Here is a 26,289-nt window from a genome sequence, read left to right as displayed (position 1 = left end):
TGCAATTTGATGCTACAAATTGGGGCTTTTGCTCATACATGCTTCTAAAGGCTGTGCATTAGCCTTATGTATGTTCTGTGAGGCTAAAAACAACTAAAATTGTTCTTTTTGAGCACAAATTCGCTCGCTCAAATTTATTGCGCATAAATTTCAGAAATTGTTTTTTGTGCCTAAATCGACCTATTTTGCCCCAAATTGCTCCTATGACCATTTGGAGCTGTAGTGCACACCTCTGTGAGGCTATACTCCGGTTTTTGTGCATTTTGCCAAAAAAATTCAGCGTATTAGCCCTCTTATTCGTGCAACTATTGACTCATCTTCTTCGGATGTGAAGAATCTCTTCAAGATTAAGAGGTTCGATGGAGCAGGTTTCCACCTTTGGAAAGACAGGATCCAGGGAATCCTATTTCTTAAGGATTGTGAAGGGGCACTTGAACAGGTAAAGCCACAGAATATGACAGATGAAGCATGGGTTAGCCTGAACTAAATGGCCATGACCAATGAGACAGTCATTGATGTGAAAGGTCTCACAAGTGCTTTTGATGTGTGGGAGAAATTAAAGGGAATGTATGAGAATACAACGCTTGTCAACCAAGTGCATTTGATGTGAAAACTTGTTGGCATGTAACTAGATGAGTCCAAGAGCGCCGCAGAGCACTTGTCGTTGTTTGCAGGTACTTTGTCGCAGTTACAGGAGTCAGGCTTGCCTCCTTTTGATGATAAGCTGAAAGCTATCTTCTTGCTTATGAGCTTATCTCAGTCATGGGAAACATTGGTGGTTTCATTGTCCAAAAACCCCAATTTGACTTTTGATGGTGTTAGGGGTTCTATCTTGAATGAGGAAATCAGGAGGAAAGCAAGTGGAGAGGGAGGCAGCTCTGCCAACATGGTTAGAGGCAGGACAAAGAAGAAGAATGTCTATGCACAAAGGAGTAAGAGGAAGAGTAAGGAAAGGGGAAATGCCAGCAAAGGCAAGGGTGATGTGACTTGCTATCAGTGTGGAAGGAAAGGTCACAAGAAACCCGATTGCAGGTACTATAAAGCCGAGTTCGAATGGAAAAAGAATGGCGGAGACAAAAAGAAAGAGAAGAAGGAAGTCAAGACAGATGCACAGGATAGCTCAAAGGACAAAGAGAAGGCCAATGTGGTCTCTAGTGTTGTGATTGAGGAGCTGTCAGATGTAGAGGACATCTTGTGTGCCACTTTGTCAGATAATGATGCTTATGACTTTGATGCCTCTCTTAATGTTCATTCACAAAACATGCAGATCACCAAGAGTGATCTTATTGATGCTTTGTGGACCGTCAATGATGCATTATCCCAGACTTGGATAGTTGATTCCGGTGCTTCATTTCATGTGACTCCTATCAAGGAGTGTTTCTCTATTTTTGATGCAGGCAAGCGTGGCCATGTATACCTTGGAAACAATCATGCATGTTCCATTGAGGATATTGGCACAGTGCATCTCTCCCTAGATGGCACAAATGAGCTTGTCTTGCATGATGTTAGATATGTGCCGGGAATCAAGAAGAGTCTGCTTTCTGTTGGTCAGATGGATATGCATGGTTACAGCATCTTGTTTGAGAGAGGATCATGGAAAATGACTAAAGGCTCAAGGCTGATTGTAAAGGGCACAAAGAAAGGGACACTTTACTGCGTGCATGGAAAGGCCGTGGTGGGCAAGTTTATTGCATTGGCTGAAATTAACTCTCACATGGAGTTGTGGCACAAGAGGCTTGGCCATATGAGTCAAAAGGGCCTTTCTAAGCTTTGTACTTTGAACAAGCTTGATGCTAAAGGCACAAAGCTTGACTTTTGTAATGAATGTCAATATGGCAAGCAAGTAAAGCGTTCTTATTACTCCGGTGTCTCTCGTAAATCTTGTGTGCTTGATCTTGCACATTCTGATGTATGTAGCATGCCTACTAAGTCTATGGGAGGTGCATGCTATTTTGTCTCCTTTGTTGATGATCATTCTAGGAAAATTTGGGTTAATTTGATTAAGTCTAAGGATGAAGCTTTCGCTGCGTTTAAGAAATTTCATGCATTTGTGACCACCCAAACAGGTAGAAAGCTAAAATGCTTGCGTGCGGACAATGGGGGGGAGTTCACAAGTGCTGAATTTAACAAGTTTTGTGAGAATTTGGGCATTAAGAGGGAGCTTACTATGCCATACAGCCCCTCTTCTAATGGTGTGGCTGAAAGATTCAATAGGACACTTTGTGAGAGGATGAGATGCATGCTGTCCATAGCTAATCTCTCTCATGGATTTTGGAGAGAAGCTTTGAAAACTGCAGTCCATATATGCAATCGATCCCCTCACATGTCTTTGAAAGGTGACATCCCTGGAGAGGTTTGGTCTGGCAAGCCTGCTTTATATGATCACTTACGTGTTTTTGGTTGCGAGGCTTTTGTGCATGTTAGACCCGAGTTGAGAAGCAAACTAGATGCCAAGTCCATTAAAGGCCTTTTCATGGGATATGGTGAAGAAGGCGATGGGTTACAGGATTTGGTTACCTCAGCTCAAAAGGGTTATACGTAGCCGGGATGTTGTTTTTAATGAGGCAAGGCTGCTTCAAAACAATTGTGCCTCAAAGCATGACCATGAAAGGGTCAAATTTCAACATGACCAGCCACCTCTTAGGCCTATTTTTGACCCTCACGATGCACCACATATGGCTGAAAATGTAGATGATCCAGTGGTGTTTGAGCCAGATGATGTTAGGCAGCAAATTTAGGCTCCTGAAGGGCATTTGCAGCCACGAAACAATGTTGGAAATGGTGTTGAAAATGATGTACAGCAGCCCATTGTTGATGATTTTATAATGCCACCTGATGTAAACCCATTGCCGGATAATGTGGATCATTGGGTGAGGCAGTCTACTCGTCAAAGACGGCCTGTGAGCAAATATGATCCTTCTTTGCATTACATTATGTTGACAGATGAGGGAGAGCCTCTTACGTATAAAGAGGCAAAGACGTGAGAGCACAGCGACAAGTGGGAGCTTGCTATGCAGGAAGAGATTAAAGCTTTGCATGCTAATCATACTTGGGATTTGGTGGAATTGCCCAAAGGAAGGAAGGCTATTCCTAACAAATGGGTGTATAAAATCAAGACAGTTGATGCAAAACCCAAGTATAAGGCAAGGCTAGTTGCAAAGGGATATGTTCAAACCAAGGGCATAGACTTTCAGAAAGTGTTCTCTCATGTTGTGAAGATGACCACTTTGCGTGTATTGTTTGCCATAGTGGCTGCTCTTGATTTGGAAATGGACCAAATGGATGTACATACCGCTTTCTTGCATGGTGATGTGGAGGAAAAGCTTTACATGAAGCAACCCGAGGGTTTTGTTATTCCTGGCAAGGAACATTTGGTATGTATGCTCAATAGAAGCTTATATGGATTGAAACAATCATGTAGACAATGGTACAAGAAGTTTGATCGCTTCATGCTTAAACATGGTTACAAAAGAAGCCATGCAGACCATTGTTTGTATACCAAACGTGATGAGGATGGCAGCCCTATCATTCTTGTGCTCTATGTAGATGATATGTTGATAGCTGCAAAGAAAAGAAGCATTGTTGATGCTCTTAAAGGGCAGCTGAAATCTGCATTTTCAATGAAAGACCTTGGGGCAGCTAAACATATACTTGGAGTGCGTGTCAGAAGGCAAAGAGACCAGCGCCTATTGTATTTGTCGCAAGAAAAGTACATTGAAAAGGTGCTGGACAGATTTAACATGGCTGAAGCAAAGCCTCTTGGCGTGCCATGCCATATGTCAAGATCTCCAAGGATGATTGTCCCAAGTCAAAGGAAGAAGACAATGACATGCAAGGTGTGCCTTACGCTTCAGCTTGTGGTTCACTTATGTATGCTATGGTTGCTACTAGGCCTGACATAGCCCATGCAGTGGGAGTTGTGAGCCGGTTTATGGCTAATCCAGGCAGGTTGCATTGGGATGCAGTGAAGTCCATTATGAGGTACTTGAAAGGGACTAAAAACAAATGCCTCTGCTATGGTAAAGGACCATTGGAGTTGAAGGGATTTTGTGACTCTGACATGGCTGGTGATGTGGATACACGCAAATCCACAAGTGGCTATGTATTTACTCTTGCAGAAGGTGCTGTTTCATGGTGTTGTAGATTGCAAAAGATCGTTGCATTGTCTACTACAGAAGCTGAATATATTTCAACCATTGAGGCTTCCAAAGAAGCCATTTGGTTGTCACGCCTATGCAGTGAGTTTGGTTTGCCTACCAAAGCACATATGCTTGGTTATGATAGCCAAAGTGCCATATGTCTGGCAAAGAATGCCATGTTTCATGCACGCACAAAGCATATTGATGTGCGGTACCACTTCATTCGAGAAGTGCTTGAGGATGGCCTTATTACATTGGTTAAGGTCCATACATCACAAAATCCAGCAGATACTCTTACTAAGTGCTTATCCAAAGCACAACATCAGCTATGCATACACATGGTGGGAGTCACGTAGCTTAAGGGCGCCATTATGCCTTTAAGTGGGAGGTTGTTGGGTTAAAGGCCCAAATGGCCCCCTTTGTGTATAGTTTTAAAGGTTATTAACCTTTGGCCAAGTTCACATTGAACTTGGCCACTAACTTTAAATTGGTCCTATACATTTTAATAAAGGGAATGTGAGTCAATTTTTACTCACTCATTATTCCCCTCATATCGTGTAGCGCTCCTGCTCTCTCTCCCTCTTCGTTCTGCTAGCGCCCACTTGTCTGCTTGCACTCGCCCCTCTCCAAGACACACACCCTGCACATTTCCTCGTGCTCTTTCACTTGCACACACCGCTTCGCGCTCATCCTCCATGTGATGACTAAATGAATGTGATTCTAGTGCATCAAGATCTCTATCTAGATGAGATGACTGGATACTATTGTGAGAACATCAAGAGTTCCGTAAGGATGCGATGACTGGATACTGTTGTGAGTAGATGAGATGACTGGATACCGTTGTGAGTACATCAAGAGTTCCAGAAGGATGAGATGGCTACACAGGGATCTAGGTGTGCCAAGAGTTCAAACAGTCAAACAAAGTTTAAAAAGTATCTAAATACAAAACAATTACAAAATTTGTTTTGTTCAGACGGTCGAACTTTAAGGACGACTGGCTTGTCCTTCTGCATCAAAGTGATCGTACGGTTGCAGATCTTGTCGTGCCATTCTTATCGTGCCAAGGAATGCCCAAGAGAGAGTCTCAATTGCCCAACTTCATAATGTGAAAATACGCCTTTCCATGGTACCCTTGGTGGAAGAGCACCAATGAGAGGTACCACCTTCTGAGTTTGCCCAGTGGCTAGCTCGGCTTCAAGTTCTCCAGCTTGTGAATGGTAGTCAAAGTCCATCTGCTTGAGAAAATCGAGATGGATGAAATTCTTGGTGGCTCCCGAGTCAAAGAAGATAAGGGCTTTCAAGCCGTTGATTTTTCCATAAGCACTTCACAATTCATTAGAACTTTCGAGATTAATGCCATAAATATCAGGTAGAAGTCCAATTGCAGGCCTAGCTCTCTTAGCCGGAGGTGGTCCTGCCGTTCTATCTGCTCTCGGAGCAAGAGATTGCTCTGAGGATGTATCTACTCTTTGAGGACATGAAATGTAATTATGCCATGTCTGAAAACAGTCAAAGCATCGGCCTTCTTGTAATAGGGTTTCTCGTTGACGTTGTGTCAAACAAGGTCTTTGAGGTTGACTTTTACGAGATTCCCGAGGGTTTGTTCATTGTGGCCGAGGATTCTGAATTATTGGGGTTTCTTCTGTAGTAAACTCCAACTTCCCATTCATAAGCCTGTATCCGACCGCAACACGATCCATAAGTTCTTGCGTTGTTGACACTTACTTGGAAAGACAATACTCATGTAAATGGGATGGCAGTCCAATTGTATTTCGCTTGCATTGGTCCTCCAAGGGAATCAGCTTGAAGAAAGGCACTAGAAGGTAGACATCGAGAAACCTTTGGTTATAGTCTTCCATGGTCTTCGTGACAAGCATTTTCAAGTTTCCCCATTCTGATAAAATCTCAACTTCAAACAGAGAGGTCATGTAACTTCATTCAAAAATAGTCTTGAAAGCCTACCAAGTCCTTGGAGCATGCGCTTGGGTAGTGACAGAACTCCACCACTGCAGAGCATTATCTTTGAGAAATCGCGCAACTCAAGAAATCTTTGATTCTTTAGTGTAGTTCCCCAAAGCATAAATGTTGTCAAGTTGTTGGAGGAGCTGCAAGGCTTTCTTCCTATCTTTCACTCAAGAAGAAGTGAAAAATTTTATTGTCGTACCACCATCCTTGAAAGCTTTTGGTTGATTGGTGCAAACCTCGGATGGGATAGTAGGGATATCCATAAAGGCTCCAACCATTGTACCCAGAAGGCGGTGGTGGTGGGAGAGGTGGTGGCAATGGCGGTGGCAGAGGCGATTGCACTAGATCAAGGTCAGATGGTTGTACCATGTTCCTAAAGACTCCCCCACTTGGAACAGAAGGGTGAGTAGGTTGTCGGTTGGAGGCTCTTGTACTTTTTGATGCTGGAGGAGGTGGTACCACCTGGGGCATCAAAGGGGCAACATGTAATCAGGAACTATTGAAAACTTTGCAGCATCGAGAGATTCTGTTGAGGATGCCGCGAAAGTATATCACAGAGCTCGTCGAGAAGAAACGGCAAGTACTCTGTAGAATCAAGAAACGTCATTGTGTTGTGTCTGTTCTTGGTAGGACCGTTATGCTTTCAGAAAAGCACACGATTGGAGCTCTGATACCACTGTAATGAAAGGCCACCATGTGCCAATGGAAAAGAACAAACTGAACAAACTTTAGATGCTTCAAAACAACGGAACTCAAAGAGATACACTACATACGAGACACGGCGTGGCGGAGTTCCCCCCCAAGAGAGTATTGGCCCCAGACTGTGGGGCCCCTTTTAGTATTTATTTATATTCCTTCAACTCAGTACAATGTCGGCAGCACAACTTTGCATCTCCACACGGTAGAATGCCAGAGAGTGAGCCTTAGCATATATTTAAAGGCCCCTTGGCCATCAAAAGCTGTTGACAAGAAAAGCTATAAAAGCATTTGGTCTCCAAAAGCTAGCGCCCACTGTAGCAGTCCGTTTAGCAGCGCCACGTCACTAGTTTCGGTAAAACGCAAAACAATCCGTATAACTGTCAGTGCAATTTACGAACGTCCATATGTTGCCACGTCATCAACATGTCGGCGTGATTTCCGGCTTGTCACATCAGCATCTTCTACGCAAGTTATTTGTGTGTGTGAGTCTGCTTTGCTTTAGGTCCCATCGAACCGGGGGTTAGGATTTTAATCCTAACCCTATAGGCCACTAGGCAAGGATCTATAAGTTGGTAAGAACTTCGTCTTCTTCTGCTTCTGCTTGGATTTAGGCCCCTCGGCCGGGATCTGCATGTTGGCTAGGGTTAGGGCTAGTGTGCCCAACCCTGTAGGTCTTCAGTGACTTGGCACGTCAGCAGTTTGTGACAGTTCTCCACTAGATGAGATGGCTAGATTGAATGATTGAAGGTCATGGGCATGGTTTGCTTGAAATGTAAGAAAGCACATGAATCTGATGCTGACAAGATTTAGTGGATTTGGTCAACAAGGTCTGGATGTGATTGCTAAACATGTTATAATGATCATAATTTGTATCTAGGACCATCGACGAAAAAGTGATTGATCAGTGACAGATGTCTTTGTGAAATTACTGAATGTGTACACTCCGGTGTCTGAGTACATAGAGTCGGTGTCTACTGAAATAAGTTTTTGGCCTTTGTCTGTTTCTGCAGGCGTAATCGAGGATGATTACAATTCTTTCAAGAGGGGGGTATGTCACAAGATTGTGACGTGGCATGCCCAACTTAAAGGATATGGCCAAGAGGACCCAAGAAGATGTGGCCGAGGGGCCTAGGGGTTTAGGACTTTAATAACCTAACCCCTATCAACGTGAAGAGCATAGCGGATAGGCCTAAAACCTAAAAAGGACAAAGCGTAAGGACCGACTTGAATTTTTGTAAATTGCATTGAAGTGACACATGGCACTCCTATACCGATAATGTAAGGATTCTAGGTGCTAATCCTTAAGTACGTACTTAAACTCATGATTAAGACTGAAGAAACTTGAACTGAACTCAGAAACAAGACTCAGAAGACTCTGTGTTTGATTGATTCAAAGTGTGATACAAGGGCTCCTTATATAGGAGATGAAAAGGTACATATGAAAAGGTATGACCCTTCACGAAGAGACACATCCTTTAGGTGAATAGACATGTCTTTAGGCGAATGGACACATCGATTCGATGAAGAGCCGCAACCATTGGTCGAAGCGATATGACTGGTCGTCGAAGGAGTGTGGCTGTTGGTAAAGAGGTATGACTTTTGGGCGAAGGGTTGTGACCGTTCGAGAATAGGAGTCCTCCCGCGTTGGTCACACTTCGCATCTGCATTTGTAATGAATCAAGAAGAGTGTAGCAAGTCACAATCGTGACATTCCCTCCCATTTAAATTAAAACCCCGTGTTCAAATGAAAGTCGTCCGCTTGTCAAAGAACTCTTGAAGAAGGTTTGGGTACTGCTGCATTTCTTCATCCGTCTGCCAAGTTGAATCTGACTCATCAAGGTCCATCCACTTAACAAAAAATTCTGTTGTGATCTTTCGTCTTGTCTCTTTTTGTCGAACATCAAGAATCTTTTCTAGAACAAGAATTATGTGTTCATCCTCAATTTCTGGCACATACGAAGATAAGTCGAAAATTGGTGAATCTCCTTGTATGTACTGTTTGAGCCGAGAAATGTGAAAGGTTGGATGAAGTTTTCCCCATGAGAGTGGAAGCTCCAACTTGTAACTGACAATTGAGTACTTCTTGATTATTTTGAAAGGTCCATAGAAGCGAGGGCGCAACTTTGGAAAGACCGATTTCACAGTTTTGTAGCGATGAGGTGCTACATATAACAAGACCAAATCTCCTTCTTGGAAGTCTACATGTCGTCGATGCTTATTGGCTTGTTTTTGGTACTTTTGTTGGACATGAACCAACTTGTCACGTACTTAAATAAGTACATCTTGCATTTCTTGAACCAACGATCTGCTAGAGCTACCTTGTGTTGAAGAACAAAGTTTGTCGGTACAAGAGGAGTATGCCCATAAGCTGCTTGGAATGGAGTCATGCTCGTTACTAAATGGATAGAGTTATTGTATGCAAACTCTACAAGTGGCAAATACTATTCCCATGACCCCCCTCGAATTTGTATGTAATGTCGAAGCATTTCTTTCAAAATTTGATGGATGGTATGCTGAGCTGAATAACAAATTTGTACCAAGAGATCTGAACAGAGATGTCCAAAAATGTCCTGTGAATTTTGGATCTCTGTCTGAAACAATAGATTTTGGCAATCCATGTATCTGAAAATGTGTTGCACAAACAATTGCGCAACGTCTAGGGCCGAAGCAACCTTCTTGCAAGGAATAAAGTGTGACATCTTTGAAAACCGATCAACCACTACGAGAATATGTGCATTGCCGTTTTGAGAGCGAGGCAAAGTAGTGATAAAATCCATGCTGACACTTTCCCATCTTTCTTGAGGTACTGGCAAAGGATGAAGTAACCCTTGAGGAAGTTGTCGAGAAGCCTTCACTGTTTGACAGGAATGACAAGCTTTGACAAACTTGATAACATCTTGCTGCATTTGTGGCCAAAAATATGTTGCAGATAACAATCTATATGTTTTGTCGATGCCTAGATGAGCAACAAAAGGAACTTCATGATTTCATGATGTTTTTGGATCAAAATTTTTCTCAATGGCGTATTGTGTGGAACACAAATGCGATCAATGTAACACAGCAAGTCATTGACAATGGTGTAAGCTGCAAACAGATTCATCTCTGCAGGAGTCAGAGTAGAGGATTTAAGAGCTTGAAATGCATCTCCAAAATCTCTATCTGTCAAATACTCATGTTTGAAGCAAGCAAGTATTTCCATCTGCACACCAAAAATGGCAAAGTTGATAGCGCGAGGCATGTGGCTTAAGGCATCAGCAACTGCATTTGCAAGGCCTGACACATCTTGAATAATCATATGAAAATTTGCCAAGAACTCAACCCATCGTCCTTGACGAGGATTCATCACTTGTTGAGTAAAAATGTATGTTAATGACTGATGATCTGTCTGCACCACGGAATCTGCGCCAAGAAGATAGTGTTTCCAAGTGCGGTAAGCATGAACAATGGCTAAGAATTCCTTGTCATAAACTGGGTATCTCGTTTGAATGGCTGAAAATTTGCGGCTGTCAAAAGCAATGACACGCTCATTCTGCATAAGAACACCTCCAGAAGCACGATCTGACGCATCGGTCATTACTTGAAAAGGTTAAGTGGAATCTGCAATACCCAAGACTGGAGTTGTCGTCAAGGCATGTTTAAGGGCTTTGAACGACTTCTGCTTCTTCAGTCCATTGAAGTTTATCCTGATTGGTAAGCTCAGCCAAAGGAGCTGCAATGTCTGAGAACTTGTGCACCTTGGTATGATAGAAATTTGCAAGCCCCACAAAAGAGCGCACATCTGAGATGGTAAGTGGTAAAGGCTAATCCACAATGACCTGTATTTTCTTGGGATCTACTGCAACGCCACTAGCAGAAATAATATAACCAAGGTATTCCACCTGATTCTTGAAAAAATCACTTTTCTTCTTGTTGACGTATAGCACATTGCTTCGCAATTTGGCAGACAAGCTGCAAATGTTCCTTGTGATCAGCCATCGTTAGACTGAAAACTAGAGTGTCATCCAAATATACGATCACGAACTTGTCCAAGTAAGGTCCGAAGATTTCGTTCAACAGCGTCATGAAAGAGACCGGGGCATTGGTTAACCCGAATGGCAATACCAGAAATTCATAGTGACCATACTTTGTGCAAAAAGTTGTCTTGTACTCATCACCAATGCGAATGCGAATTTGGTGATACCCTGACTTTAGATCAAGTTTGGAGTAGATCTTCGCTCCCAATAACTGATCAAATAACTCGTCAATGCGAGGCAGGGGAAACTTGGTTTTAATCGTCAACTTATTCAAAGCACGATAGTCGATGCAAAGACGCATAGACCCATCTTTCTTTTTGACCAACAGGACAAGAGCTCCAAAGGGACTTTTGCTTGGGCGAATATGACCTTTATCCAGCAAATCTTATAGCTACCGCTATATCTCTTGAGATTCTGAGTATGAAACTCGATGAGGGGCTCGAATTGGTGGAGGTTGGCCGGGGATCAAATCTATGGGATGATCCACTAGACGCTGAGGAGGCAACGTTGTTGGTAGCTCGTCGGGAAACAAGTCCAAATGGGTTTGAAAGAAGGGTTGTTGCAAATAAGCAATGTTTGAGGAGGTTTAACTTCTTCTTCTGCATCGGGTTTGGCATCTCGCAACATGATTAAGACAGTAGCACAATCACGTTTCCGAACCAGCCGTTTGACTTGTAAAGCAGAAACCAATATAATGGGTTTGGTACTGAAAAGACCACAAAGCTCTATTTCCTATTGCTTGTGAAAGAGCCGAATTGAGTGATCTCTGAAACTGATTATTGGATCATACTGAAATAACCAAGATTGGCCAAGGATCAAGTCATAATGTGACAAGGGCATAACTGAAAAACCAAGTTGATCCTCGTAATCCTGAATCTAAAAATCCAGCTTTTCAATCCTTTTGTTGCACTCAAGGAAGGAACCATCAACAAGTTCTACTTGGTAAGCTGCCTCACTAGGTTGTGTTTGAAGGCGAAGTTTAATAATCAAAGATGTGCTGACGAAATTAGTAGAACACCCACTATCCACAAGAACATTGATTGGCTGCTTGCCAACAAAGCCAAGGAGGCTAAGAACCTGGTTCGAAAGATCCATTGGAGCAACGACATGATTTCGAGCATTCAACATTAAGGCACTCACCACCTTAGAAACTCGAACACAACGTGTTGCTTGCTTGCCTTTGCCTGGGACAGGAGGTTGACTGTAGATAGGTTCTAAAATTGTGGTTTCCATGTGAGAATTCTGGCGAGGATTTGAAGGGTTTGGCTTCTTGGGGCATTCACACCACCTGTGCGGTCCATTGCAAATTGTGCATAATCCTGGACGGTTGGAGTGGGAGGTTGAAGGAGCCGATGAAGAGGCTTGCTGCCCAGAAGAAGTATCCTGCCGAAAATCACGACGACCATTCCTTCTATGATTGGGACGATTGTGTCGTCGATTTTGATTATTTATAGAAGAGGAGGTTCTGGAAGTGGCTGCTTGTCCAGAAAATTGGGGTCGAAAAGAATTTTGTCCAACAGAGTACTGTCTCGAAGATTGAGGTCCTAAGAAAGAACGTTGATTCTGACCACCTTGTCCTTGATGATTACGCTGTGAAGAGCCTGCAGAATTGGAAGCTCGATCGCCAGAAAGGAAGCTTCTGAATGGGCGCCAATTATCGCCGAGACGCTCAACATAAGCAATTGCAGCATCCAATGTGGCAAGGTTAAATTCATGGACATCATCTCCCAGGGAAGGCTCAAGTCCGTCAACAAAACTGTGGAGTTTGTCAGAAGGACTGAGAGTCTCTATCTCAAGAGTTAGTTTCTGAAACTCCGAGATGTACGCGGCCAAGGAAGCAGTTTGGCTCAAGCGGCGGAGAGAAGATGGGGCGTGAAAATCTGCATTTGCACGCTCAAACGCCTTGTAAGGAACGCGCCGGAACTTGTCCCAAGTAGCGGTGATTTTTTTATCTTTAGCTCGTCGACGCCACCAAAACAATGCAGTATCCTTTAGCAGGGAACTTGCCAAAGCAACCTTCTTGCTTTTAATGAGATCGGTGTTTGTGAAATAAATATCCATCTTGAAAAGCCAATGGTCCAGCACGTGCTTATCGCGGCGACTGTTGTATGGCTCGGGAAACTTTGCATCAATTTTCTTTTTCTATGCTATGTTTATTATTTTAAAAAGGTACTTTAATTCTGGATTGTCTACCTCTGGTTCTGGAGATTCGACTTACTCACGAACTAACTCTGCTACAAAGGAAACTGAATGTGTAGCTGGCTGCGTCCTTGAAGAAGAAAATGCCCTGTAAGACATCCAAACAGGCTGCAATCGATGCAAGACCGGTGGAAAGGGCCTCCTGGAGGATGGACATCTGCTCTGTGAAAATGGCTATCAGATCGTCGGGTGGAACAGAAGCATTGCCCGTCTCTGACATTCTGACAGCTCGGAGGGAATATCTCGGAGAGGCTGGAGAGGTGTGGTTGCCGTAAAAAGGCAAAGCTGCTGCTGATGCTGCGTCGAACTCCTCCAAGAAATCTGCCCCAAGGTCCGAATCCTCTATATCTTCCACCTCGTTGATAGGAGGTGTGTCGTCTGGGGTCAAAGGGGTATAGTCCGGAAGCTGCAACTCGCTGTAAACCTGAACTAGAGGCCACTGTGAGATGATTTCGTTCACTGTATCCACTCGACTCAGAGATAGGCCAAGTGAGGGTACCGTCCAAGAATGTGCTCGAAATGTGGAAAATGAAGAGGTTCTCACATAACAATTATGTGCCACACCACCCAGACCTGTAATCGAGAGGCGTGTCGATGGGTAACGTATACCAGATAATTCTGCGGCAAAACTGCTGGCTGTAGTACAGGAACAGGAGCAAGTTCAAGTGCCGGAACGGATTCGGGAACCGGTATCTCTTCTGGAACTGGTGCGGGTTCTGGAGACGGGGAATCCGGAATGATAATCACTTCCGCTAGTATGCGGATTCCGGTTCCGGGGTATGTGGTATAACGATCACTTCGTGAACAAGAGGAGAATTTTCCGGCAAGATGTCTTCGGGAACCTCATCTATGCACGAGAGAAAGGAGATTGGAACATCGAAGGCATCGTCGGCCATGATGGTGAAAAATCCCGCGCACACACCAGACTGTGCAGCGTTGAAAGTTGCAGAAGAGGCTGCGACACCAAATTCATACACTGGTTCGTTTTCTTCATTTCGCTGGCTGGTCGTGGGGTATTTTTTTAATGTTTGGTACCAAAAGGGTGACCACTTGCACTTTTTGGGCGGCCGACCAAACCCCTTAAAATTTTAATGGGTGGAAATTTAACAATATACTCCAGCGCTGGTAAGTGAAAACGATACGCTGCGTAGAAAAAAAAATGCCGAAAGCTGCCAGCGTGGGCCGTAGCGGGTGCGATGCCGAGTGAAGGGACGGCCAAGATGCACATGCTGGCGTCAGATGCGCAAGGGGGGGGGGGGGGGGGGGGGGGGGGGGGGGGGCGACTCTTCATGGGAAAAAGGTGCAATTCATCCACGCGAAGAGGCACCTCCTGCTAGAGAGGCTTACTCCAGGAGTGCAGCCGGTATGCCGCTGTCTTCCGTCTTCTGCTTGACTTTATTTATTAAGAAGAGAAGGTTACCTCATGTTGGGTTGTATATTGTCCATCTTTCTTCTGCTTCTATGCAACTCCGAGAAGGGGGGGAGAGGGTAGTGGTGAGGGTGAGAGGTTCACAACATTCGGGTCCCGGGAAAAAATTTGCTCTAATACCACAGTAAGGATTCTAGGTGCTAATCACTTAAACTCATGATTAAGACTTAAGAAACTTGAATTGAACTCAAAAACAAGACTCAGAAGACTCTGTGTTTGATTGATTCAAAGTGTGATACAAGGGCTCCTTATATAGGAGATGAACAGGTACATATGAAAAGGTATGACCCTTCACGAAGAGACACATCCTTTAGGTGAATAGACATGTCTTTAGGCAAATGGACACATCCATTCGATGAAGAGCCGCAACCATTGGTCGAAGGGACATGATTGGTCGTCGAAGGAGTGTGGCTGTTGGTGAAGAGGTATGACTTTTGGGCGAAGGGTTGTGACCGTTCGAGAATAGGAGTCCTCCCTGGTTGGTCACACTCTGCATCTATAATGAATCAAGAAGAGTGTAGCAAGTCACAATCGTGACAGATAAACATTTTGCGCTGGCTGAAAAGCTGGTAGTTTGCACATCCTTTTGGGAGCAAATTCTTTTGGGAGCAAATGCTTCTGGGATCAAGAGTGATGCTTTTGGGACTCTACTTTTGGGCATCCCTTGTACTGTTTAAAAGAGCCCCTGGGGCTAATCTTCTGAGAGCATCTGGACGCAGAGTCTCAAAGAGCTGGACCCTCCGGAAGTTGTGTCTTTGCGAAGTAATAGTAAAGAAATACCGCAAGGGGCGTCAGTCTTTGAAGCCAATGCATTTGGGAACGGAATTCCACCATTCCGTGTCGACTCTCCTCTTCTCTCTCTCTCTCTATTAAAGTTCAATTCAATTATTTGCAATTTCTGTTCGTGTGTTGCTATTGATCTTTGGCTTGGGGTGTCCAAGTCTATTACAAACACTCATGCATGGAACGGAAATCCAACTCTTTCTCTGGGACAGCAATCTACTTTTGAAGAACTAGCAGAGAAGAGATCTACAAAGAAACACCGCTGATGTCACGTGCGCACTGCACTTGCGCCACGTTGACAAGCTTCTGCTACAGTCTAGCGTCAGTCTTAGCTTAGGACCTAACCTGGCACCCTGTGAGCCTCTAGCAGGACGTGCATGCCCAGGCAAGAGTCATAGTTGCATACCCTCTCTTGCACAAAACAGCATTTCAGCATATAGGCATTTATCGCATGTGAACCGCCTCTTAAGCTATTTATTAAGTGACTTTAGCCTTATATTTTGTCAAGGTCGTGGAACTGATTTGGCCACTGCTCGACCCAGCATGAAGTGCCTAGGCCCTATATAGGCTGCCCTAGAGGGGCGCTAGGAGGCAGAAGAGGCAGAAGAAGACCGCAATACCTCTTCTCAGCAGTACCCATCAGCCATCAGTGTTTTCAGCCCAAAACACCTAGCATTTTCAGCCAACCCTTGGCGTTTTCCCTCAGCCTCTTCCACCAGCGTTTTTCAGCCCTAAGCGCCACTGAATTCAGCGATCAGACCTTGTGGATCAGCAACGTTTTCAGATCAGCCAGTAGGACCAACATTTTCAGTTTTTCAGTCATCGCCTTCCTCGGCGATAGTAGATGAGAGCGCACAACCTCATCGTCATCGCAGTACCAAGCATGTCCAGCAATACCCATTAGCACCTCAGTAGCACCACGGCACAAGTACCCCTCATCATCGTCATCGCAGTACCCCAGCATCTAGCACTCCTTGTGTTTTGGCTTGGCTCCTGCCTAGCTCAGTGTAGGGATCATCAAGACCTCCGTGTTCTGAGCACCCAAGTACCTTCAGTACCCAGTAGTACTCGCAGTACGAAGCACCAGTAGTACCAAAGTGACCCGCAATACCAAGCACCACATACCTGCAATACCCAATACATAGCCTCTCAAGTACCAAGAATCCACAGCAGTACCCCTCACCATCTACCGCAATACCCTTTAGTATCTCAGCAATACCAAGCATCTGCATCAAGTACCCAATAGCATCTGAGCATTTAGCATCATTGTATCAGCATTTTGTGCAAGTAATAAAGCAAGTACTTGCTTTGGCCATAGAGCAAGGGGGCCCTTGAGGGTGGTTGGGAAGTAACCTTACCCTGTGTTTGTGCAAAGTACTAGATCCGAGCTAAATCCATAAACACTTCCACTGCACCTGACATTAGTATCAGAGCTCTGTGCATGCTTCGGCTTCGTAAACTCAAGGAAAGAACCAGAACCCAAAGAACCTCTCCCAGTTAATTTTTCCTAAAAGAATCTTCTTGGCCCGATCCCGACGTATTAGCCACTCCCACCCTTAGTCTATTGCACATCGGGTGTGCTCCCGTCTTCATCGCTATGTCTTCGAACGAAGATCAACATCGGATACACAAAAATCCAGATCTTGAATACCAAGATTTGCTTGCCTTGTATGCGGATATAGAAGGAGTTGGAGAAAGGATCCCTGACCCTCTTCTGCATTCACATTCGCATGTAGCGTGCATCCACTTCCCTCGACAAGCAACCCTTGGAAATACCTCTGAGCACCCTTACCTTTCATCTTCACCTGCAATGTTTTCACGACAGGACTATTCGAGTGGTAGTACTTGCTCGCAAGCAGAGTCAACACCAAGGCTAGTATTCTGCGACAGTAGTAAGCCTACCTAGTAACTCGTATGCCTACATCCGCAGCTTATGCATCCACAAGCATCACAAGCATTGAGCATCAGAAGTACAGAAAGCATCCAAAGAAAGAAGTTCGACAGTTGTGTCTACAGTCTCACCTTTAACAAGGGGATGTCACGTGTGCACTACACTTGCGCCACGTGGACAAGCTTTTGCTACAATCTAGCGTCAGTCATAGTTAGCATCGGACCTAGCTTGGCACCCTTGTGAGCCTCTAGGAGGACGTGCATGACAAGGCAAGTCATAGTTGCATACCCTCTCTTGCATAGTACAACATATAGGCATATAGGCATTTTACAATGTGAAATTCTCGATCTCAACAAGGCGGTAGCGATTGCTCTTGCACAGGAGATGAAGCACAACAAGGGAAAGCCTAAGGAGAAGAAGTCGTCTCAAAGTACCTCTCAGACTTCTCAGAACCCGCAGAACGGTAAGAATGGTAACTCTTCTAGCCAATCTTCCTCTAATCCTTCGGAAAAGAACTCTCAAAATGAATCTAAGGGTAAAGCTAAAGCACCTGCAAAACCTAAGCTAACCGCAGATGAAAAAGCCGCACAAGGAATTATAGGAGAATACATAATGGCTGAAGAACAAGTGATTTATGCTAAGGAAGGTAGATGTTATCAATGTCACGTCAAGGGTCACATTAAAAAGGCTTGTCCTAAGACAGCCCCACTTAAAGAACCCACAGCTACCACAAGCACTTTAATGAATCAAACTGCGTCTTCACATGTTTTTGACACGCACATTGATGAGTCTCTCATGAAGTGTTATGGTCATGTGAAGGGTCAGCGTTTTGTCATATTGTTTGATCCAGGCAGTATGCATGATGTGATTAGTGCCTCTCTTGTAGAGAGAGCCCGCCTATAGGTTAGTCAGACATCTCTCGAGGTGTTTGGCTTCGCTTCCGGTATGAATCTCTCATCACGCAATAGTGCCTTGATGTGTTGTTTACAGTTCAACAAGCTGCCTTTCGTAGAAAATTTGTCGTGTCTCCTCTTTCAAGATGTGATATGCTTTTGGGCATTCGATGGTTTTGTGAGCATAACCCTCTCATTGATAGCGAGAACAATACTCTCGTATTAAATGCCAAAATTGACTCTCCCATGATAATTCGTGTTGAGGAGCGTCTGCATTCTTTACCTTTCATTTCTCATGTGCAGGCGAAGCGTGAATTATGACAAGGAGCACAAGCGGCATTCATCTATACCGCTTCAGTTACCTAGAGCATTCAGGCTCTAGACAGGTATTCAGCTTTGTTTACCAAGTTTAAGCATCTCTTTTTACAAGATGATCTTCCACCCTCTCTCCCACCCAAGCGGCCGGAGAACCATCGCAACGAGCTCACAGAGGGGGCGCAGCCTGTCGGTAAGGCTCCCTACCGTTTGAACAAGACTCGGGAAGAAGAGTTAGAGCGACAACTCACGGAGTCGGTGGCCAAAGGATTCATACGTCCAAGTGTAAGTCCTTTTGCTGCTCCTATTTTGTTTGTCCGCAAGAAGGATGGTTCGTCTCGCTTGTGTGTTGATTACAGGGCATTGAACAAGATGACCATCAAGAACAAGTTTCCGATGCCTCGCATTGAGTATATCCTTGATAGGCTCAATGGGGCAAAGGTTTTCAGTAAGGTCGATCTCAAAAAGTGGATATTGTCACCAGGAGGTGTATTTTTCCTGTTGCCTTCAATAAATAAGTACTATATATTTTTATTTATTTTTATTTTTACTTGTTTCCCCGGGATCCTTGAAAAGGTGCAAGTGGACATTGCATGGCCAGTGTGAAACGGATGCGGCCGAATAGGTTTCTCACATTGGGAGTCTGGGTTGGTCAGTCGGGGACTGGTCGGGCCAGTTAGCACTGAATTTTGATAAGTATGGAAGCCTGTGCCCGCCAAATGAAATCTGGGCACTCGGAAAGTCACTTACAACTTTATAAGTGAGTGGGAACTAGGGAATTAACTCAAAGGGGCAAACTGGACACTTGGCAGTTGTAGAGCCATTTGCAGGACACCTCAGCTGGAGGGGGGCACCCATTTGAGGCTGGGGCTGATTTTTGCTCATGGAAGTGACCTACAGTGTGTGTGTGAGTAGTGGGTGCATGTCTACAGCTTTAATGGAAAGCTTGCCTTCTCCTCTGTCTCATGTAGCGCGATGACTTGCTCTCGTGCATCTCTCTCTCCCCTTTGGCACATATGGTAATGCCCCACTAGTTGGGTTACTCATATGAACATGTACAGTTCTGGGGGTTTATGCGTGTTTGCCAAGGCAAGAGCCTTCTAAACAGGAACCGGATTAGCTAATTGCTAATCCCCCACAGGTACGCACAATTCCGTCGCGAAAGATTGCGAGTTCGGAGAGTTTTCTCGCGTGAAAACTCGTCCAATTCACAGGGGAACTGTCCCATTGTGTGCGGGAGCCCTTGGGACACGCGTAGGCATGTTCGCTCCGCTAAAAACGATCCGAAACAGCGAATTACAGCCTGCTGTGTTTTTCTGCAGGTTTAGGGTTTCGCACCTAAACTGCAAGGGAACCCCGGGGGAGCCTTGTGAGAGCCTTGGGATGTGTGTACAGGCTTTTGGGCACCCGGCAGTGAAAAACAGAGAATTACAGCCCGCTGAATTTCTGTGACAGCTCACCAGAAAGCTTCCAGATAGCGAGGGAATCCGTCCTAGACAGGTGCTTTTGACCTACAGGGGTTTTTGCGTCGTTATGCTACCAAAATCAGGTCGAAAACCTGCGTTTTCAGCCCTCGCCAGGTTTGGACAGCTTTGTGAAAGCTTGTGCTAAGTGGTCGGATCGTCTACCTTAATTTGAATAAAGAAATACAGAAAGGGGCGCCAGTCTTTGGGGCCTACAGGGTGTCGGTCTCGTGTGCGCAGTGGCATTCTAGTCGTTGGACGCAACTGTGTTCTCTTTCCTTCTCAGTGCTCTGTGTAAAGTTAACAGGTAATTGAAATAGTACCGCCCTCTACGTTGTACAAGCCGGTTATATGGTTCCATCGACAGGATAGTCACTTTTTCTTCAAAAAGTGCAGCATGGATTGTTGTGGGTGAAAGCAACACAAAGCTGAAAATTCCTTCAACTCTTCAAGAAGAGGACAGGTTGTTTAGAACTCAACTGCATTACTGCATGGACATGTTTCAGCAGTTGTCTAACAACCCAAGGATGCAGGAGTTCTTACAGGCTCCGACACAGGGTTTTCAGCCTCCTACACAAGGCATGACTGAGCCGTTGCAGGAAAAGGAGATTTCCAATGCGCAGAGGACTCATGATGCTCGAGGGAAAGCCCATGTGGTTGAGCAACTAGCGGTGTCCAATGATCCAAAGCAACTTGCTTTAGCCGGACAAGAACCGTTTGTGAATGGTCAAGGGAGTAATGAACACGCTATGCGTCAGACCCTTCCATTATCTATTACTTATCCTGGTTATTTTGGAGGTGGTTCAGTGTTTCAAGCTATGGCTGGACCTTCCACAGGTTATATGCCAGGGAATGTGTTCGGGACAATGCAAACAGGCATGGGTAACCCTATGTACGCGAACATGGGTGTCCAACCAGGTTTTCAGGGTGCCTATGGCCAGTTTCGAGTACCTGGAACACACTTTGGTATGGCTGGTTTTTCGCAGCCATACGTCAAAATGCAGATATGACAGGGAAAACAGTTGATGCGAGTGCTGGAATGAACACTCATGGAGCACCACTGTTACAGGCACCTGTTTATAATAATGTGGCTCCTTTGAGTCAGCTTAAGGATTACAAGGAAGGTGGGCAGGGAATGAAGTTTGAAACTTTCAAAGGAACTGAGGATCAATTGAAGGCTTTGACCTTCATACAACAGTTCGACGCAGCTTATGCTGGAGGAAACTTCACGGAATCTTCAAAGATACGCAAGGCTACCACTTTCTTGAAAGGGAATGCGCTTCAATGGCGGACCGCATTGTTGAACCAGAGTCAAGCCCCAACAACGTGGGTCCAATTCAAATAGCTTTTTGCGCCTGCATGGTTGACAAACACTTTTGAAGTGGATGTGATGACAGAATGGTACGAGTTGAATGCTAAACAGTGTGCGAACTTGGAAGAGTACAATAAACAGTTTTGGGCCGCACTGTTGCCAGTCACCTCTTACAGGTTTGTGCCATTGTCAGAACAAATTGAGAAGTACTGTTGCGGATTGCCCAAGAAAATCAGGGACTACTGTACAAAGACTACTGTCATGAATATGTTTCAGTTGCTTCGTCTGCACATTCAGAGCTATGTGGATGCGGAAGAATTTCATATTATGCCACTTGAGGGCTGTGATGTGTTACTGGGTATCCCATGGTGTTACAGGTTGCATGCTATGGTGGATACTTACAACAAAAAGATTACCCTTGTACATAGAGGAAAGACTCATGTCCTTGATGTAAAGCTTAAAGGCGAGTCTCTTCCAATTGTTTCTGCTTCTTCTATTTCATCTGTAATAAAGATTCATCTTTCTGCGTACTTGATCTTTGCAAAAGAAGTACCTCAAGTTGTATCTAATTTGTCTACCTTAGATAAAGACAGGTCAACTTTTTTGAGTGGTTTCAGTGATTGTTTTTCGGACTCTTTGCCAGGGGAGTTACCTCCTGAAAGACCTGAGGATCATACTATAGATCTTGTGCCAAGTTCTAGTCCACCGAATAGACCACCATACAGGGTTAGTGCAACCCAGCAGAAAGAGATTATGAGTCGGGTCAACGAGCTTTTAGAGAAGGGGCTGATTCAGCCCAGTTCATCCCCTTTCTGTTCACCTGTACTCTTAGTGCAGAAGAAGGATGGTTCATGGTGCATGTGCATTGACTATCGCGCTTTGAATAAGAATACTATCAAGAACAGGTTCCCCGTACCGAGGATAGATGACATTCTTGATCGGCTTGAGGGAGCGTCATTGTTTACAAGAATAGACCTAAAGAGTGGGTACCATCAGATACGCATTAGGCCAGAAGATGTCCATAAGACTGCGTTCAGGACAACATTTGGTCTCTATGAGTTTCTTGTTATGCCATTGGTCTCACAAATGCTCCTGCCACATTTAATAGAATGATGGACAAAATTTTTAGACCACATAGAAACTTCGTGGGTACCTTCTTTGATGACATGATTGTCTATTCGAAGTCTGAAGAGGAGCATAGGGATCACTTGACTGCAGTTTTCAATGAGTTACGTAAGAACAGGCTACTCATTAATGCGAAGAAGAGTGAATTCTTTTTGCAAGAGATTCACTTCCTTGGGCACATTGTTTCAAAGGATGGGGTACGCATGGATCCCGCTAAAGTGGAAGCAATTAGATCATGGCCAGACTTGAAGTCCGTACATGACATCCGAATCTTTCTAGGTTTATGTTCCTACTACAGGAGGTTCATCCGAAATTTTGCTGAGATTGCTTCTCCACTCCATGCACTACAAGGAAAAGGAGTTACTTTCAAGTGGACAGCCAAGGAAATTTTAGCGTTCAAACACTTGAAAGAGAAGCTGACTTCAGATCCGGTAATCGTTTTGCCAGATCTTTCGAAACCTTTTGTGGTTCAGTGTGATGCGTGTGGCCATAGTCTTAGTGCAGTTCTAATGCAGAATGGCCGAGTAGTCGCATATGAGAGCAGAATTCTTTTGAAGACTAAAAGGAACTTGCAAGTCTATGAGAAAGAATTGCTGGCAGTAATTCATGCTCTCACTAGTTGGAAACACTATCTACTAGGGGCTGATTTTGTTGTCCAAACGGATCATCAAACCTTGCGATATTTTCTCACACAGACGAAGCTGTCTGAGAAGCACATGCGATGGGCAAAAATCTTGTCAATGTTCCATTTTCAGATTGTGCATGTGCAAGGGAAAAACAACGTGGTGGCTGATGCGTTGTCATGAAAGCCCCAAATTTCAGCAATGTCAATTCCGTACCATTGTGAACTAGACAAAATGAAGACACAATATGCTGAAGATTTAGATTTTGCAAGGATCTATGACTAGCTTGTTGATGGGCAACATCATGAGCACTATATGCTTAAGAATGACTTTCTCATGATGCATGGAAAGTTATGCGTTACTAAACAGTTACGGCCAAAGATTTTGATGGAAAGTCATGCTCCACCTTATGCTGGGCATCGTGGAATTGATGCGACAGTGAAAGGGGTTGAGGCATTCTTCTATTGGCCAGCTTTGCGTCAAGATGTTGACACATTTGTAAGATCATGCTTAGTATGCCAAAAAGTCAAATTTGACAGACAAAAGCAACCGGGATTGTTGCAGCCATTGCCGATCCCAGATAGGCCATGGGAAAGCATAGCAATGGACTTTATCTTTGATCTTCCAAGGACGCAAACAGGCAATGATGGGATTTGGACTATCATTTGTAGGTTCAGTAAGTAGGCCCATTTCATTCCTGTGAGGAAGAAGATAAAGCCAAAACACATGGTCAAGATATTCATGAGCAATATCTTTAAATATCATGGGATGCCTCAGTCAATTGTCAGTGATAGGGATCCACATATGCCGAGTCTTTTCTGGAAGGCATTGTTTGAGAACATGGGCACTACGCTAAGGTTCTCTTCTTCGTTTCATCCGCAAACTGATGGACAGTCAGAAGAGGCAAATTCTACTATTCTGGACCTACTCAAATGTTATGTGTCAGAGCACAAGGCAACTTGGGAACACCATCTTCCATTGGTTGAATATGCTTACAATAACACTGTGCATACGTCAACAGGTAAGGCACCATTTGAGATAGTGGAAGGAGGAAAGAAAGTCCCGCCCATTTTGCAGACTAAGGACAAGATTTTTGAGGCAGACAAGTATGTGCAAGATATGGATGAAACATACAAGAAGATAAAGATTGCTCTTGAGAAGACTCGGGCTAAACAAAAGAAAGCTGTTGATCGTCACCGTCGTGAACTTGTATTTTCACTTGGTGATTGGGTGCTTTTGCGCTTTGAAAAGGCCAGGTTAAGGAAAAGGAAAGGCAAGGAACGCTTGTTTCCTAAGCTCAGTATGCGATATTATGGTCCTTTTCAGATTTCAGAAAAGATCAGCGATGTAGCTTACAGGTTGAAGCTACCCGAAGGCTGGAAAATACATAATGCTTTTCATGTCAGCCTTCTAAGACCCTTTGTTGGTGATGTGCCAGAGAATATGCTGGATGAGGAACAACCCAAAGTGGAAGAATTGGATGAAATCCTTGTTCTTGAACAGATATTGGCAAATAAAGAAAGAAAGGTTAGAGGAAAGGTTACAAGACGCTAGTTAGTGAAGTTCAAGAACTATCCATCGCTGGATGCCAAATGGATGGAAGAGTCTGAATTGGTTGATTCACCTCAGCTATTGCAATTGTATCTCGAAGCCTTTCAAAATGAAACCCACAGTGACTTGATGTAGCCTTTTCTGGAGCAAGGCAAGAGCATGGTTCATGATGCTCAAGAGAGTAGTTAAGCAATTGTATCTACTCTTTCCATACAGAATTTAGCTAGAGAAGTTTGTGCTTGAGAGTACACTAGAAGACTTCTATGCTTGATATATGTGTCATAGCCAGGTTGGTGGGATTGTTTAATCGTCCAATGTACATTTCCGGAAGCATGTATATCTTGGATTCCCATCATAGAATATATGTGATATCAGGAGATGCCGCATGTATTATTGGCATGCAAGCGAGGTCGCTTGCAGTATTTCAAGGGTGGGGTGTGTCACCAGGAGGTGTATTTTTCCTATTGCCTTCAATAAATAAGTACTATATATTTTTATTTATTCCTATTTTTACTTGTTTCCCCGGGACCCTTGAAAAGGTGCAAGTGGACATTGCATAGCCAGTGTGAAACGGCTGCGGCCGAATAGGTTTCTCACATCGGGAGTCTGGGTCGGTCGGTCGGGGACTGGTCGGGCCAATTAGCACTGAATTCTGATGAGTATGGAAGCCTGTGCCCGCCAAATGAAATCTGGGCCACTTGGAAAGTAACTTACAACTTTATAAGTGAGTGGGAACTAGGGAATTAACTCAAAGGGGCAAACTAGACACTTGGCAGTTGTAGAGCCACTTGCAGGACACCTCAGCTGGAGGGGGGCACCCATTTGAGGCTGGGGCTGATTTTTGCTCATGGAAGTGACCTACAGTGTGTGTGTATGAGTAGTGGGTGCAGGTCTACAGCTTTAAAGAAAGCTTGCCTTCTCCTCTGTCTCATGTAGCGCGATGACTTGCTCTCGTGCATCTCTCTCCCCCCTTTGGCACATATGGTAATGCCCCACTAGTTGGACTACTCAGATGAACATGTATAGTTCTGGGGGTTTATGCGCGTTTGCCAAGGCAAGAGCCTTCTAAACAGGAACCGGATTAGCTAATTGCTAATCCCCCACAGGTACGCATAGTTCCATCGCAAAAGATTGCGAGTTCGGAGAGTTTTCTCGCGTGAAAACTCGTCCAATTCACAGGGGAACTGTCCCATTGCGTGCAGGAGCCCTTGGGACACGCGTAGGCATGTTCGCTCCACTAAAAACGATCCGAAACAGCGAATTACAGCCTGCTGTGTTTTTCTGCAGGTTTAGGGTTTCGCACCTAAACTGCAAGGGAACCCCGGGGGAGCCTCGTGAGAGCCTTGGGATGCGTGTACAGGCTTTTGGGCACCCGGCAGTGAAAAACAGAGAATTACAGCCCGCTGAATTTCTGTGACAGCTCACCAGAAAGCTTCCAGATAACGAGGGAATCCGTCCTAGACAGGTGCTTTTGACCTACAGGGGTTTTTGCGTCATTATGCTGCCAAAATCAGGTCGAAAACCTGCGTTTTCAGCCCTCGCCAGGTTTGGACAGCTTTGTGAAAGCCTGTGCTAAGTGGTCGGATCGTCTACCTTAATTTGAATAAAGAAATACCGAAAGGGGCGCCAATCTTTGGGGCCTACAGGGTGTCGGTCTCGTGTGCGCAGTGGCATTCTAGGCGCTGGACGAAGCTGTGTTCTCTTTCCTTCTCAGTGCATTGTGTAAAGTTAACAGGTAATTGAAATAGTATCGCCCTCTACGTTGTACAGGCCGGTTATAGATACCATCAGTTAAGGGTATTCAAAGGCGACATCTTCAAGACCACTTTTCGCACAGAGCGAGGGCAATGGGAATATGTAGTCATGCCTTTTAAATTAACACTTGCCGT

The 26,289-nt window shown here is 44.6% G+C and overlaps 1 protein-coding gene across 5 annotated transcripts in view; it reads right to left on the bottom strand.

The window, feature by feature from the left end:
- The window catches only part of LOC147420829 (LYR family of Fe/S cluster biogenesis protein), a 53,520-nt gene that overhangs the window by 11,300 nt on the left and 15,931 nt on the right, over positions 1-26,289 (bottom strand). The window lies entirely within an intron of this gene.

This window comes from Adiantum capillus-veneris, chromosome 28, assembly GCF_014529385.1.
Source record: "Adiantum capillus-veneris isolate H3 chromosome 28, ASM1452938v2, whole genome shotgun sequence".
Classification (NCBI taxonomy): domain Eukaryota; kingdom Viridiplantae; phylum Streptophyta; class Polypodiopsida; order Polypodiales; family Pteridaceae; genus Adiantum; species Adiantum capillus-veneris.
This window is presented reverse-complemented; position numbering and strand designations above follow the sequence as displayed.